Genomic DNA, 13,533 nt, shown 5'->3' with positions numbered 1-13,533 from the left:
AAGCCAATGCACGTCTAGTCCCAAATTCATGTCAATTAGAAGGCCAGGGGGAGGGGAGTTGATTTCATTTTAACATACTAATATACACACTCTGTAAGGCCTCGAGCTAAAGTTTCCTTTGGGGAATATGGAACTGAAAACAAGGTAACTTACAAATAGAAGAAGCCAGCTGCTTACAAACAAGGCAGGGGATAAGATACTAACAATGAACTTCTTAAACACTTAATTTATAGTTAACAAGCATTTTTTGAAGACTTGCTATATGTGCCTGCCAAGAGAAAGTGAGCAACACAGGCATGTCCCTTGCTTTCATGAACCTAAGTAGAAATAAGAAAGACAAATTTGAACATGTAGTTACAAGTGTGTTGAGTACTACTAGAGAGAAAGGAGCCTAGGATGTTATTGTAGTTTCACTTCCAGAATTGTCCTTGCTCTAAAAGCAATGATATGAGGTATAAGAAAGGTGGACAGAATAGGGATCATCTTAAAATGACAAACTATCCACCCCACAACTGACTTCTGACTGAGGGCACTTTGTGGATGGGAATGGGGAAAGAAAGATAGAAAAAGAACAAAATGGGGGAAAGGAGATGGAGAACAAAAACCAATTGTGAGGCCAAGCCTATTTGGTCAATGTCCTGGGGCATCAGCCAGGCATCAGCTTGTCACTGTCACGTTCTGCTTTTTGATAGAGGAAAATTTGCCTGAGCTGGTTATTCAGGTGAAATTTGAAGAGCCAAGGGCACTTTCATAAAGGGTGCCTGGGGAAATTGCCAACTAGCATTCCCTCCCTTCTCTTGCTCTTCCAATAAAAACAGGCTTGATGATCCCAGGCTGGGCATGACTAATTGTGAAGTGCTGGGTGGCGGCTGTTGTACTGGCCTGCACGGCCTCAGCGCTTATCATATTGCCTTACAAAGTGCTTTGGATACCTTGAGGACAGAGGCGCCACCAATCATTCTGATTCTAGTCTATGTAAAGCCAAAGAGTTTGAAGCACCTCCTTTTAATCAAACAGTATGAGGGTATGGGCAGCTTGAGAAATCTGCTTCCAGGACAAGTCTGAGCCTGGTCTTCTCACCCTTGAGATGAATTTGGGTACAAGAAGCAGTGCAATGCATAACACACACATGGGCTCAAAGACCTGGAGTTTGCCTTCATATGGCTTGTGTGCAAAGAGCAGTTAAGAGTGCTGGCCAGGATATTGAGTAACAGCCTCTGATGCTCCACAGAACATTCTGTACCTGCCCACTTTGGAAGCCCCCAGAATTGAGAGGGTGGGGTGGAAAGCAGGGGGCCTTGGAAGACAGAAAAATAGATAATCAGTCCTTGCAAGAGCAGTGTATTTCAACATGGAGCAGTAGGCAGACTTCAGAATGTATGCCTGTGAATAACTAATAATAAATGTCTGGGGAAAAAGGACTGGGGAAAGGGAAAGGAGAGAAGCAATATTACTGAGTAGCTTCTATATTCCTGGTGTGGGATCTCATTTTCATTTTCACAACAATTAGGCAAGATGGCATTTTAAAATTTCACTTCAAAGAATAAGAAACATGAAGTTTGGAGAAGTTAAATCATTTGCCAGGGTCACACTGTAAGTGAGTATAACCCAAATCTAACCAGTTTCAAAGTCCATCCTTTTTTTTTCATTTCATTCTGGAAAAGTAGCCTTTCCAGAAGCATTCTGACCGAATTTCCTAACGTGCTCAAAGACTATGTCTAAATCAGAAATATTCTGGGACTTACACAAATTTTCAGCTATTCTTCAGAAAATGTCTATCCATGTAGATGCGGTAACAAATAAAAGCTATACTAGAACTATCTTCTATCACCAAAAAGTGTGATTTCCAAACAGGCAGCCCAACTTCAAAGGAAAGCACCCAAACTCTAAGGCTGCTTGTCTGCTCTTGTCCTAGCTTGTCTTCGCCCTGAAAAGCAGATGGTTAGCCAAATAAATGAAATGAACATTAATGAATACTTATGCAGCATAAATCATGGCTGGCTTCCAGCAAGGATGTACACAGTTAGGTAAACATCATACATTGGCACCACATTCCCCAGCTGATTTTCCTGCCTCCTGGCTGATCCAGTATGACCCAGTAGACAGTGCGATAGACTAAGAGCTAGGAAGATGTGGGTTCGACTCTTGCCTCTCCCACTTCCTAGCTGTATTATCTTACTAAACAAGTAAGTTTCCTACTTGAGCCTTGGTATCCTCATCTGGGAAATGAGAAAGCATATTTTTTAGGGTTATCCTGATTATTAGATATGATAATGGGAAGGAAAGATCTTTAAGTGGTAGAGATACAGAAATGTGCAGGGGTGCTAATATTCTCACTTGGCAAGCCAATACAATCAACAAGTGAACTGAGATTGATAGCAGTGAACCCCTACCCTTTCAATAAGGTAAAAAATAGAAAAGTGTCATTTCTTAGCCCAGTATTAAATAAAAGCTTATACAGCTGGGGCTAACTCTACAATACCTGGGTCTGGAGTGGCTTTTAACTATGTTTGGGGCCACTCTTACACTGCACTCAACATATAAGAACTATACACATCCATAATCCCTAAATAATAATTGGTCTGTGCATGAACCTACCAATCATCTAACCTCATCTTCTAAAATTATGAGTTTTCATTTGGCTGTCCTTTTCAGAGAGAAAATTAGAAGCCTGAAAGGTTGAAAGTCATTCTTTAATCCACTCAACCTTCAAACATTTACACATTGCCTACTATATGCCAAGGGCATGAGTTCCAGAGGTGGAGAAGGCATTTTTGTCTCATAGAGGTGTAACAGCAGACAAGTGAATAGACTCATCACAAGAAGAAGTGTGATAAAGGAGTTATGGATAAAGTTGGTATAAATAAGGAAGGTAACTTCTGAATTGGGATGTTTCCAGGTGAACAAAAAAAAGGAAAGGAGCATTCTAGGCAGAAGGAGCAGAACACACAAAGCCACAGAGAAGTGAAAAGAAACAGTAAGAAGCTCTGTGTAGCTGAAGCACAGGATATGTGTATATTTGTGTGTTTAGGGGAAGGAGGGAGAAGAAAGAAGGAAATGAAATGGTCTTATATGGAGGTGGAAGAGGCTGTCATCTTTAGCCATGATTTGAGGGGTACATAGAAAATTATACTTTCCCAAAATATCTATCTCCACACACTTGCTAATTTTTGAAATTCCATCCTGAGTAACTCATTATATTGAATGATGAAGGCATTATCTTTCCTTCAAGGTTCTTCTATTAAAACACAAGTACCCTCTTGGAAAGCTACTGGAAGCCATAGTAGGACCAGAAGATAGTCAACTAAAAGAAAGGAGAACTTGCAAGAAGTGGACAAAGGAAACATCTGGAGATATGATGCAAATATACAAAAGGTATCCTTAACTAACATTCTTTGTTTTTCATAGGAGAAAGCACTGATATAAAATTATAGTGTCTGTTGTCATCCATAAATTTATTAATAGTGTATGTGGTGATTTGCATGCTTTGGGTACAACAGTGCTCACTGATTGTGCTTTGGGTTAATCACTGTCCATATACTGCCATGATCCACCCACACACTCTTCCCCATTTCCAAACGTTGTGACCAATAACAGTATGTGATTTGAAAACCTGCTTACTGGTGACAGAGAGAGGATATGGTCATGAAGCAATCAGGGAGTGCAGTACCTCTGGCTGACTCAAAGCCTTGAAATCCCCAGCTTCACTAAACACTGTACTGCAAACTTATTGCTAAGTTACCTCAGACTTCTCACTTCAGTTATATGCCTTTACGTGGGCAATGAACAGACCCGATCAGTCATTTGAGTTATAATGTTCACTATGGACTGCCAAGTGATTGATAGAGCTGAAGCAATTGATGTTTATAAAGGAAGCCAAATGGCAAGTCATATCCTGCCGTAATTCACTTCACATTTTCACCCCACAGAAAGACCATATTGCTTATTATTGTTGATAATAATGCTGTTACTGAATGATAAAGAATACTGAGGTTTATGTTACAGATAATTATCTTGCTATAAACCAACTCTTTTTTTTTTTTTTTTTTTTTTGGACAGACTCTCACTCTGTCGCCCAGGCTGGAGTGCAGTGGTGCAATCTTGGCTCACCTCAATCTCCAACCTCTGCCTCCTGAGTTCAAGCAATTCTCCTCTCTCAGCCTCTTGAGCAGCTGGGATTACAGGTGTGCGCCACTATGCCCAGCTAATTTTTGTATTTTTAGTAGAGACGGGGTTTTGCCATATTGGTCTGGCTGGTCTTGAACTCCTGACCTCAGGTGATCCACCCGTCTTGGCGTCCTAACTGCCGGGATTACAGGCATGAGCCACTGTGCCTGGCTGCCATCAACTCTTATACTTTTACACAGGAAAGATAAATTTTCACTGCTGAAGTGATCCCAGTGAGGCTGCTGTGGGTTCACGCCCTTCAAAGTTGGCTGAGACCTAGAAAATAAGGTTACTTTCAGTTTAACCCCAAAAGGGGTACAACCAAAGAAGGACCTTCTCTACCCAAAAAGTATTAGATAAGTCAGCCTTGCAAACAAAGAAGGCTGGGATAGTTGGAAGACAAATTGAAAATAAAAATAGGAATATGATTTTTTCTTTCTTATATTTTCCCAACCTCTCTATCCCCTAACTCCTGAGAAAAGGTAATCAATGGTTACCAAGTTATCCAATGAAGAGGACCATCTGACAATAGAAAAACAAGAGAGTTAATTTTCCACATTCAAGCATTTACTGAGTGCTTGGCTCAATAAACTCTTATTTAGAAACAATCATTACTCAAGTTCTTATAAATGGCAAAAAAGGAGTCGAATACAGATCTGTCTGAATCTGAGTCAAATACTCTTTCAATAGAGTCAACACATTTAGGGATTACCTCTGGATCAAGATTCAAACCTACTTTCCTCAACTTTATCTCCAGAATTACTTCCTCAAGATTTTTGGATCTCCTCGGGAACCTATCCAATTCACTTTTCTTTGCAAAGACCATAGCCAGTATTATCTATGAACTTTCTCTTACACCTCTTGCCTTGAAATCCAACTCCATCCTTTAAGATATAGCTCAAATTCTCATTCATCCATGAACTGTTCCCATGGGTCAGTGAACATGGACAGTGCATTTGCATCTTCTTGGTAGTGGACAGTTACTTATCACCAATGACTACATTCTGACATACTACTTGAGTCCTAATTGTTTTCTTTGTGGTTGTTCAATACATCTGGTGTGTATAATGTTTTGCCACAAAGTACACGAAGACTTGAATCTGAGTAGGTCTCTATCTAAAGGAGAACCAGAGTGGTTGGTAGAATGACCACTGGCAATCAGCTTTCAAAACCAATCTCTTGATTGGCAGTGGAGAACGACCTCTCAAATCACTCCATTAGCACAAACACAGACTCATTCATTAACAAGCAAAGTATCAAGCATTAACAAGTCTTGCAGCCCCATGGCAATGTAATGGTCATGCACATACCAAAAAGCTGTTGTATCTAGTACCATTTTCATTCTATCACTCCTGACCTTTGCAACAGAACTGAAGATTATTGCCTTATAAGGAAACACCACTTGAGGTGCTTGGGAATTTTTACATAAATCAAAATAAAATGAAGCATGTGAATAGAATATGGTTCTTCTATTAATGCTTCATTTGAGGTATGTGCAAAAGAAAAAAAACTAAGTGGTTCTATGGAATAAACAAGTAGTTTTCTTACTCTCCCAGGCCTCTAGCTGGGAACAGAGATTTCATAGTAGCCTATGGTTCATAAATAAATAAACTTTATAGTTGAAACTTTCTTTATAAGCAGAGAGGAGTCTCAAGGGTTCAGTACAAAGTTATTCAAAGTTGATGAGCACCACCACTTTCCTTTCATGTATGGCACTGCTGTTTGCAATGGAAAAAAAAATGAGGCTTCCATTTTTTTCCTTGAGAAAGAAAAGTTCTCGATGCTGTCATATTTTTTGAAGTTTTTCTTTCAAATTATCTCCATGTGAAAAGTCCTCACTTTTTATCCATGTTTTAATATTCAAATTTTTTATATCCTTCTAGGCCCATTTTAAATGCCACCTTGGGGAAGTATATCAGGGGATGGAGGAGTGGACAAGTTCAGACACAGATTTTCAATTATAGCTATATACAAAAATTACTTGAGTGAATTTTAAAAATACAGATTCCTGGCCTTCATACCAGACCAAATGAATTATAATATCCAGGAACAGGAACTGGTATAGTATTTTTGATTCCCTAGGCAATTTTGAAGCAGACTCATGACTGAGTATCAGTATCTTCAGTTTTGTGTAATGGAACACAAAGTCAATAAAAATGCTTAAAGGCCTTCTGGAGGACCTGGGTATGAACAAGGACTGAAAAAGATGAAGTCAAAGGAAATTCTATCTACTTACAGTTGAGTTCACAAGCTTCCTTTTGCCAAAGCCAACACATATCAAACATCCTCTTCCTATGGAGAAAGTATCACCTAATCTTTCCTGGTAATCAACAGAGAAGTTACCATCCTAGGGCTCTGGAGATGCCAGTTCTCCTGATCAATGTGATGCAAAGATACCATTAGCACAAAAGAATGTTATGCGCTGCTGCTCTGGTCATCAGTCTAAAGAAGAGAAGACAAAGATGAGGAATTCAGCCCTTAGATTAGCAGTATATCAAACCTTTCTTCCAAAGAGCCCATCACATCTGCACAGCCAAGTAACATCTTAGAATCAGAGAGATGCTGTATGTGTAAGTGTGCATACATTTATTACTAGAATTTTGCAAAATAGATCTGATCCTAAAAAGTTGTCAGGAAAGTAAACCTTAACTGAATCTGATGTTGCTACTGACTTAAATTACAAAATTGGAAATGCATTTTTATGTTGGGCAGATGATCTTTCCAACAAATGAGATCAATATTGGAGGAGCAAAGGAGTTAAGATTAGTAATCCAAACCCCAAGGCAAGCCAGGTACGGGTATGCTGGCACTCATTCCAGTAACAGGGAACTGTACCCTTCACATTCTCCCTTTCTAGAGTCCTGTAAAATTCCACTATTTCTTTAACGAATAATCTCTATTACCTCTGTTGTACAGGGTAGGAGAATGAAAACCTTATGGATGCTGCCGTTTTTCTCACATACTCTCCATCCAATCTAGGCTTAGCAGCTATCTGGCTGTGTAAACGAATCTCTTTGAGAGCAGTTTCCTCATTTACAAAATGAGGATAATATTAATGTCTTGAAGATTGTGAAGAAGACTAAAAAATGTCTAGCACAGTGGCTGGCATATAGGAGGTGTTCAACAAATATAGCTGGTATCATAATATACATTATTTAAACTGCCTAATTATAACCACAATCCTCTCACTACAAAGGGCAAAGATGAGGTTTATGGTTAAGGACAGTACCAGGGCTGAGAGCCACAGGCTGGAAACAAGGCCTGAACATTGACATAACTTCATAAGTTTGGGAATCATATAAAAGTTTGTATTTGTGGCTTTATAAATATTCAATGTTTTTTCTACATTGAAATTTCTCGAAATAAGATACGTCTCTTAAAAGCTCACATTCTATAAGGGGTACATATAAAACCTCACATTCTATATAAGAGGTACATAAAAACTTCTTGAAGGCAATTTGGCTCATTTTCCATGATAAACCATAGAAATTGCCAAGTGAATTAAAGGTTTGTTGTGGGGCCATACTAATTCTAAAACTGTGAGAGAGGAGTAAGAAGAGGAGGGGAAATTATGGGTTTTTAAAATGTAACATGCTGAAGTTTAGACCTGGAGATAATTATGTTATATATCTCCCCTGTAAAACAATAAAAGACAAACGGAGGGGAGAAAGTTTTTGGTTAGGGTTTGGGCAGAAATCTCTGTCAGGGCTCAGAAGCAGTAAATTTCCCCTGGAGGTGCCTTTTTTTTTCCCTTGAGGATCTTTAGGGAAAAGATAGCCATTTGCTTAAGATGAACTAAGAACTGTGCAGTTGGGGAAGGAGGATCTGACAAATATGCATGAGAACTGAAAAGTGGTGGTTGAGGAAAGGCCAAAATAAGACAAATAATGGCCACACCATTAGTGATTGGATGTTAGGGTTATGTACCAACTGGGAGTAAGAGTAGCAAACTGTAGCCTTGTAGTATAGTTTGAAGTCAGTTAGTGTGATGCCTTCAGCTTTGTTCTTTTTGCTTAGAATTGACTTGGCTATGCAGGCTCACTTTTGGTTCAATATTAAGTTTAAGGTGGTTTTTTCCAGTTCTGTGAAGAAGAACATTGGTAGCTTAATGGGGATAGTGTTGAATCCATCAATTTCTTTGGGCAGTATGGCCATTTTCACGATGTTGATTCTTCCTAACCATGAGCATGGAATTTTTCTCCATCTATTTGTGTCCTCTCTTATTTCGTTTAGCAGTGATTTGTAGTTCTCCTTGAAGAGGTCTTTTACATTTTTTGTTAGTTGTATTCCTAGGTATTTTATTGTCTTTGTAACAATTGTAAATGGCAGTTCGTTCTTGGTTTGGCTAAGTCTGTTATTGTTGTATAGGAATGCTTGCGATTTCTGCACGTTGATTTTGTATCCTGAGACTTCGCTAAAGTTGCTTATCAGTTTCAGGAGATTTTGGGCTGAGACAATGGGGTCTTCTAAATATACAATCATGTCGTCTGCAAACAGCATGGTACTGGTACCAAAACAGAGATATAGACTAATGGAACAGAACACAGGACTTGGAGGCAACACCACACATCTACAACCATCTGATCTTTGACAAACCTGACAAAAACAAGCAATGGGGAAAGGATTCCCTGTTTAATAAATGGTGTTGGGAAAACTCGCTAGCCATGTGCAGAAAGCAGAAACTGGACCCCTTCCTGACACCTTACACTAAAATTAACTCCAGATGGATTAAGGACTTAAGCATAAGGCCTAACACCATAAAAACCCTAGAAGAAAATCTAGGCAAAACCATTCAGGACATAGGCATAGGCAAGGACTTCATGACTAAAACACCAAAAGCATTGACAACAAAAGTGAAAATAGACAAGTGGGACCTAATCAAACTCCAGAGCTTCTGCACAGCAAAAGAAACAGTCATTAGAATGAATCAGCAACCAAAAGAATGGGAAAAAATTTTTGCAATCTACCCATTTGACAAAGGGCTAATATCCAGAATCTACAAAGAACTAAAACAGATTTACAAGAAAAAAGACAAATAAACCCATTCAAAAGTGGGCAAAGGATATGAACAGACACTTTACAAAAGAAGACATACATGAGGCCAACAAACATATGAAAAAATGCTCATCATCACTCGTCATTAGAGAAATGCAAATCAAAACTACATTGAGATACCATTTCATGCCAGTTAGAATGGCAATCATTAAAAAATTTGGAGACATCAGATGCTGGAGAGGATGTGGAGAAATAGGAACACTTTTACACTGTTGGTGGGAGTGTAAATTAGTTCAACCATTGTGGAAGACCGTGTGGCAATTCCTCAAAGACCTAGAAATAGAAATTCCATTTGACCCAGCAAATCCATTACTGGGTATATAGCCAAAGGATTATAAATTGTTCTGTTATAAGGACACATGCACACGTATGTTCATTGCAGCAATGTTTACAATAGCAAAGACCTGGAAACAACCCATATGCCCATCGACGATAGACTGGATAAAGAAAATGTGGCACATATACACCATGGAATACTATGCAGCCATAAAAAAATGATGAGTTCGTGTCCTTTGTAAGAACATGGATGAACTTGGAAACCATCATTCTTAGCAAACTAACACAAGAGCAGAAAATCAAATACCACATGTTCTCACTCATAGGTCGGTGTTGATCAATCAGAACACATGGACACAAGGAGGGGAGCATCACACACTGGGGTCTGTGGCGGGGAACTAGGGGAGGGACAGCAGGGGTGGGGAACTGGGGAGGGATAACATGGGGAGAAATGTCAGATATGGGTGATGGGGAGGAAGGCAGCAAACCACACTGCCATGTATGTACCTATGCAACAATCTTGCATGTTCTTCACATGTACCCCAAAACCTAAAATGCAATAAAATATATTTTAAAAAAGAGTAGCAAACTAACAACTTATGCTACCACACAGAGAAGGAAACAACCTATTTCCACCTCCTGGGTGCTGCCATTTTGTTTTGCAAAAGGCTGTACTAATAGATGAGAAATTACAATGTTTGCATTGATGACACCTGGAGGAAACGAAATCTACTTACTACTTGTAACAAGACAGAAAGTTCGCTCATGTAAGAGGAAGAAATGGAGACAGCAAGCTAGAGGGAGCTTGAGCTCAAAGCAGATGAAATATGCTTTAATAGCTGCATAGAAACATGAAGCTCATAAATTTTACTTCATGTGCCTAGGAGGACAGGGAATTGCAGATTTATGAGCTTCGTGTTGGAAATCTGTAACTGTATCTTCAAAATTATACAACACTTTTTGAAATAGCATTCCAAGGACTGCCTGCTTGACATTAAAGAAAATAACTCAAGACAATCATCTACTGCATTTTCCACCCATTCTTACAGCCCTTTCTTCAAAGTGCCTATTTTTACATCACAATCCTCTTCTGGACTAGTGCTTTTAGATAATATAAAGTAGTCTTGCAATACATAGCTTCAATAGAAAGTCAGCCAGCCCCCAAAGCGATATGTGTCTGCCTACCCACCCCATCTTCTACAGTCCTTTCCACAGATTTCAGTGTCCTTCTGAAGACAAAACTGCTTTCCAAGACCACTAAATGTATTAAAATAGTCAATGACAATGTTATAGACACACTAACAGGCTAACACATGAAAAGCAAGCCACCAAAAGGACATTCAAGATAAAAAGCTAGTAAAAGACTACATTGCCACTATGCCTGATATAATGAAGGAGAAAAGGAGCTACGTTGAGAAAGAAGACCTGGGCTCTGGTTTAAACTCTGTCACTGAACTATATGAATTGAGACAAGTAACTATGTCTTTCAGCCTCAGCTGTCTCATCTGAAAAATGGAATTGATACTGACTGTATACTTGCTTCAGATAATGTTTATGAATAGATAATGAAATAAAGAGCATTAAGTACTTCTAAGGGCACAAAACAGCATATAAGTGTAAGAGATTATTATTAAAATAAATTTCTGCTAGCTCATAGTCTCTTCAAAATGTAAGATAACCAGGAGAAACTATCAATAATTATTAAGCCCTTATGCCTAAATAAAGCAGAATATAAATGTTCAAAGTCCTTTCATTTGCCTAGCCCATTCTGTCTATGTACTCTCTAATTGCATGCTAAATTTGACTGCAACATTAATGTGTAGTTTCATAAACCCAGTTGCCCCGTGCTCAAGTACAAAATAATAAGTAGCTTTTTGAGCACTTACTATACACCAACAACTTTATGTTCATTACTTCATTTTGTCCTCACAACAATTTGAGAAGGTGGGTTTTTACATACCTCATGCATAAAGAAACAAAGACTCAGAGAAACAAAGTAACTTGCACAATGATACACTCCAAGAAACAGCAAAACCTCTATTTGAAACTGAAGTTTGTGGGATTTTAAAACATGCTCTCATTCTTTTTATATGGGGTTTCATGACTTCCTACTTGGGTTTATTTTATTTTTAAATCATCAATATAAATTTCTTAAAAAAAGATAGGGTATTACTTTTGCTCATTGTTTCACACACAAGTACATACAGACTGAACATAAATAAAATGTACTTTGGGTACATCTTGTTGGCACTTCAAAGTATTCCAGAGTTTTGGTTGAGATATTTATTCATTCAGCCATTGAACCATACTAAGATAGATATGCTGATCTGAATAAAGCTTACTCACTTTTCAATCAGTTTCGTATACCTTTCCTCCCTTGCCTCTGCTTAGGTATCCATAAGGCAAAACAAAAAGAAAAGATCCCAAACCCAACCAAGCTAAAGAAAAAAAAAAAAAAAAAACAAAAAAAACACAACAACACAAAATGTAGAGCTTTAAATGTAGATTCTCCTTGTCCCAGATAAACTTGGGAAGTAGGGGGCTTAAGTGATAAATTTCTGACAAATTGCTGTTCTTCAGTTGCATTCTCAGCAGTGAAGCCAAGGTCACTCAGATTCTGCTGGCATTCATACCCAGCAAAGTGGCTAATGAAACTAAGATACGTAACACTAGCAGAACAACACAAATACTTGCTAGAAAACATCATGTAACTGTGAAGTATCATCCCTAAAAAGACAAATATATCCAAAATATATTTTAAAATCTTACAACTCAATAATGAAAAGACAAATAATCTGATTTGGAAATGAGCAAAGGGTAAAGAAATATACAAACAGCAATTAAGCACATGAAAAAATAATCAATATCCTTAGTCTTCAAGAAATGCAAATCAAAACTATAATGGGGGTTGGGCATGGTGGCTCATGCCTGTAATTCCAGCACTTTGGGAGGTCGAGGCAGGCGAATCACCTGAGGTCAGGAGTTTGAGAACAGTCTGGCCAGCATAGTGAAACCCCTTCTCTACTAAAAATACGAAAAACTAGTCGGGGGTGGTGGCAGGTGCCTGTATTCCCAGCTATTCAGGAGCCTGAGGCAAGAGAATCACTGGAATCTGGGAGATGGAGGTTACAGTGAGCCGAGATCGTGCTACTGCACTCCAGCCTGGACAATAAGAGTTAAACTCCATCTCAAAAAAAAAAAAAAAAAAAAAAGCATAATGGGGTCCCAATTCACACACCCATTGGGATTACTATTTTCCAAAGAACTGAAAAGGACTGTAACAATAACGAGTGTTGTTGAGGATGTGCAAAAACTAAAACTCTCATATACTTTGTAAAATGATTTTGCTGCTTTGGAAAAATCTAGCAGTTCCTCAAAAGGTTAAATGTTAAGCTACCATATGACCCAGCAATTCTCTTGGGTGTATACAGCACAGAAATTAAAACAGATGTTCATACAATAGCTTGTACATGAACATTCAGAGCAGCATTATTTAAAATAGCAAAAAAAAAAGTGAAAGATGAAAATAACCTAAATGTCCATCAGCTGTTGATTTGAAAAAACAAATATAATACATTAATACAATGGAATATTATTCAGCCATAAAAAGGAATGAAGTACTGGCAGATGTTACAATGTGGATGAATCTTGGAAACATCATACTAAGTGAAAGAAGCCAGATACAAAAGGGTGACATATTGCACGATTCTGTTTGCATGTAATGTCCAGAACAGCTACATCTACAGAAACAGAAAGTAGACTTGTGATTGCCTAGGGTTGAAGGGGACAGAGGGTTGGGAGAATGAAGAGTAACTGGTAATGGGCACAGAGTTGCCTTTTGCGGCAATGAAAATGTTCCAAAATTGATTTTGGCAACTGTTGCACAACTCCGAGTATACAGAAAAGAAAAAAAGAGAAAAACCCATTGAATTTTGCAGTTTAAATAGGTATGTTTTATGGTATGTACATTTTATATCAATAAAACTATTTTAAACGGCTCATATGAAAATTTATCACCATTTTCTTTTTCTGAGA

General features: G+C 38.3%; 1 protein-coding gene across 3 annotated transcripts in view; it reads right to left on the bottom strand.

The window, feature by feature from the left end:
- The window catches only part of AR (androgen receptor), a 170,809-nt gene that overhangs the window by 124,205 nt on the left and 33,071 nt on the right, over window positions 1-13,533 (bottom strand). The gene's annotated exons all lie outside the window — the stretch shown is intronic.

This window comes from Sapajus apella, unplaced genomic scaffold, assembly GCF_009761245.1.
Source record: "Sapajus apella isolate SASKATOON/1434 unplaced genomic scaffold, GSC_monkey_1.0 scaffold91, whole genome shotgun sequence".
NCBI lineage: Eukaryota > Metazoa > Chordata > Mammalia > Primates > Cebidae > Sapajus > Sapajus apella.
Note: the sequence above shows the minus strand (reverse complement) of the source record. Positions and strands in the feature narration are given on the sequence as shown.